Source organism: Sinocyclocheilus rhinocerous, unplaced genomic scaffold (assembly GCF_001515625.1).
Source record: "Sinocyclocheilus rhinocerous isolate Xijiao unplaced genomic scaffold, SAMN03320098_v1.1 scaffold1412, whole genome shotgun sequence".
In the NCBI taxonomy this organism is placed as follows: domain Eukaryota; kingdom Metazoa; phylum Chordata; class Actinopteri; order Cypriniformes; family Cyprinidae; genus Sinocyclocheilus; species Sinocyclocheilus rhinocerous.
The window spans coordinates 160,018-164,522 of record NW_015656179.1 but is presented as its reverse complement, the minus strand read 5'-3'; positions in this window follow the sequence as shown (position 1 = coordinate 164,522).

The window sequence follows — 4,505 nt, the reverse complement described above, 5'->3', positions numbered from 1 at the left end:
TATCATCATAAAGATACTGATTTAAATGAATTTTTATGTAAAATATGTTCTCAAAGCTAGCAGTTAAGTCTCCTAAACAATGGCAGTAAAGCTGTATGTTTGTTTGTGGTCAGATTATGTCATAATATTGTCAGTTTTGTAAAAAAAAAAAAGCTCTTAAAGGGATATTTCACCCAAAAATGATCATTTTGTCATTGTTTATGTAGTCAAAACATGTATGACTTACTTTCTTCTGTGGAAGAAATTATAAAAAAAAAAATGTCTCTGTGTTTGTCCATACAATGAAAGTCAATGTTATCTATACCTCTGTGTTCTTCAAAACATTGACACAAAAGAAAGAAAGTCATACAGCAAAATGAGGATAAGTGCATTTTTAATGGCATTTCTGGGTGAACTGGCCCTTTAAAATCTTGCAGCTGACGCACAACGGTTGTTTTTTTCTGTCATATGTTGACCAAACTTTTGTGCTTGATATAAATACAACAATATGTGATATGATGTAATGACCTATAAAAGTGTAAAACGCATCCATGTTTCTACATTCGGTGGGTTTGTGATCATGCGATCTGAATCTCCGGAGGCACATGGAAGCGTTTATCGCTGCGAACAGCGCTTCACGCCCGCATGTCAGACGTTTGGGGGGAATTTTGTCACTTTCTGGAAAGTTGCAGATCTCAGGGCGCCGCTGGGTGTCACAAATGACGGATTGGTCTTGCTGGTGGCCCATAGCGAATGTTTCTCGTTCTGTTCTGTTGCCAGGAAAAGATCTGTGCAGCTGGCGCACAACGGTTGTTTTTTTCTGTCATATGTTGACCAAACTTTTGTGCTTGATATAAATACAACAATATGTGATATGATGTAATGACCTATAAAAGTGTAAAACGCATCCATGTTTCTACATTCGGTGGGTTTGTGATCATGCGATCTGAATCTCCGGAGGCACATGGAAGCGTTTATCGCTGCGAACAGCGCTTCACGCCCGCATGTCAGACGTTTGGGGGGAATTTTGTCACTTTCTGGAAAGTTGCAGATCTCAGGGCGCCGCTGGGTGTCACGAATGACGGATTGGTCTTGCTGGTGGCCCATAGCGAATGTTTCTCGTTTTGTTCTGTTGCCAGGAAAAGATCTGTCCTGCCAAAGACACCGCATTACAGCGATTCGGCCCTCTGCAGGATTCATCATCATCTGAGGTTTTCTCAGGTGTTTTTCAGTCGCCGTGTGTGTGATTTCATCTGATCGGAGTGCATGAAGTCAAAAAAGTATTTTGCACATTGTCTTTACAGAAAATCATGATGTTTATTATCTTTATGCTTTATAGTTGCATGTAGCAGATTAGAGTTTGGTGATAATATAATTTACATTTTGCAACAAAATAAATAATCAAGCGGTTTGCTAATATACATCACTTTATGTTGAGTGTACTGTATGTATGTGAATGAAGCTGGACATACTTATTTATCCAAATTTATATAAAGAGCTGGATGATAATATAGTCTACATTTTGAAACGATACAAGCAATTAAGAGATTTGCTGTAAAATATATATCGCTTTCCATGACTGTACTGTATGTATGTGGTAAATTTAGATATACTTATACCACTTTAAAAAATAAAAAAGCTGATTTTTAATATAGTAAGTTTTTGCAACAAAATAAAAAAAATCAAGCAGTTTTTTTGCTTTGTAGTATGTATCGCTTTATGTGAGTGTACTAATGTCTATATTTATATATCCAAACTTAAATATAGAGCTGCTTTGAGTGCCCAGGAAAATACTATTTCAGTCTTTCTGCTTCAAAATGGCCATTTCTTTGTAATTAATTGTGAAATGTACTAGTAATTTCTAAAAGTGGACCATTTTCTCACCAGTTTAGGTTATCTATGCTTTCAATAACAAAACAAAAAGGCTGAAAATGCATCACAAATACACTGGAAAAAAAATTGGTGGTGAATCAATTTTCACTCAGAAATTGCTAGTAAATTTCATAAGTAATTACAAAGAAACAGCAAGTAAATTAATTAATTGAATTAAATATAAATTAATTGATGAAATTAATTGAATAAATGAATTAAACGTGACATTTTGAAGTATAAAGACTGAAATAATTTGTAACAGCTTTATGTCAGATTGTATTCATTAATATGGATGTAACAATATATATATATACTACACTGAAATAGATGTAGAAACAATTTACTCTTAGAAATTGCTTGTAAATTTCACAATTAATTACAAAGACCAAAATAGTATTTTAGTCTAAAACATACTCCAACTGTCTTTTATTTACAACTAAAAGTTAAGTGCCAGTTATATTGACAAGCATTTTTATTCATTTATTTATTTTTTCTTTAAAGACAGAGCCTTAGTTTGTTCAGTAAATCACTTTTTTTTATATAAAAAAAAAAAGACAAAAAGCAGTAATTTTTGTTTTTGTTTTTCTAGGCTGTACTGAAAGAATGACATGCCTAATTCAGGATATAGTGATTGTTGCACAGGTGCATGATGCAGTATGGCATGTGATATAACGGCGTGAGCTGATGGAAAGCGTGTGTCTGGTGTTTGGTGCTGATGTAATGTCCTCTTCCTGTCACACAGCGCTTTACTTCCCTTCACGACTCTTTAAAAGTCCCGTCTGGAGGCCGGTTTACACTCACGTTGACTTGGACTCGACAGTAACTGTGCCTCACAAGCACATCTCTGGGGAAAGGCAGAGTGCAGTAATTAGTCAAACGAGGTCTGTAACTTCTGATTGCATGAGGTCACTGAGTGAGTCTGGTCTGTGGGCTCTGGAAACTTTTTACTGAAGACATCGTTGTCACATTCTTACAGTAGAAATGTATAATATATATACTAATATATATATATATAGGGATGTAACGGTTAACCGCGAGCCGGTTGAAAATCGATTCAAATATGTGACGATTCAAATCGGTTGAGATGCTAAACAAATCAAGATTAATTTTGAGGCAGGAGTTTATATGAATGTATGTCTGAGGGTAACTTACTGTCTTTAGAAAAGTTTAGATGGTATTTTTTCTATTCCTCTTGCCTCTGTATAATGCATATTAGTGCAGGGCTGCTTTGTTTACAGCGGGAACCAAGGAAACACTGTATCATTACCTTTTTCGTGCAAAATTGTCCAAGCGCAACTTTTGAAGTTCTTTAAAAAGAAGACAACTGAAGGTATGATTTTTCATGACTGTGAGGGACTGAGAGACGATAGGAGAGCTGACATAATCGAGTATGTCACCGACTTTGCAAAAAAAAACACATCCTTAGAGTCCAAAAGCATTCACTGTGCGATGTGGAAAAGATTGAGGTTACGAGGCAGCTTCAGTAGAACAACAGTGAACGTCAGATGAGATGTTGTCAGGCCATATGATCTAATCTGTCTGCCGTTATACTGTGCTTGTAACATATGCTCTTCTATTGCATGCACAAATACGGCGGCACGCTGTAGCCTGAATCATTTCATATTAAAGCGCGAATGAAACTACGAGCATGCTTGTGAGACCCACGTCACGTTCAGCAGCGGCAGCTCTTAAAGTAACAGCAGCCAAATAACCTAATAACCCAGTATTTAGTGTTTGATAACTTTATTCAATTTCTGTATATTTCCAGCTTGCTGAAGGGCACAGGTAAATATGGCATTTATTATAATGGGTTTATGTGAAGATTTTTTTAAGTTGAGCTGACATAATCGAGTATGTCACCGACTTTGCAAAAAAAAACACATCCTTAGAGTCCAAAAGCATTCACTGTGCGATGTGGAAAAGATTGAGGTTACGAGGCAGCTTCAGTAGAACAACAGTGAACGTCAGATGAGATGTTGTCAGGCCATATGATCTAATCTGTCTGCCGTTATACTGTGCTTGTAACATATGCTCTTCTATTGCATGCACAAATACGGCGGCACGCTGTAGCCTGAATCATTTCATATTAAAGCGCGAATGAAACTACGAGCATGCTTGTGAGACCCACGTCACGTTCAGCAGCGGCAGCTCTTAAAGTAACAGCAGCCAAATAACCTAATAACCCAGTGTTTAGTGTTTGATAACTTTATTCAATTTCTGTATATTTCTAGCTTGCTGAAGGGCACAGGTAAATATGGCATTTATTATAATGGGTTTATGTGAAGATTTTTTTAAGTTCACTTAAATTAGAAGTTGTTATTTTTTAAAGTCTAATAAATGTTACAATTGACAGCTCTCAAATACTGTAATGTTGAATGGGTATAATCAATGGTTAAAATATTAGGGGGAAAAATAACAATTTCCTAGAGACATCAGTAGTATTGGTATCACTGATCCTCGCCTTCAGTCAAAAAAAGATGCCATTAAACAAATATTAATGTGCTGTTTCTACATTAATTTGAAAATTGAATGTGCTGTGGTTTTGGTGCTTTATTTTCAACCTTAGTATTAAATTTTTTTTTTCACATTTTTATTTTTTTTTACCAGAAAACAGCATAGGAGATAAAAAAAAAAAAATCATCATGTTATAGCTA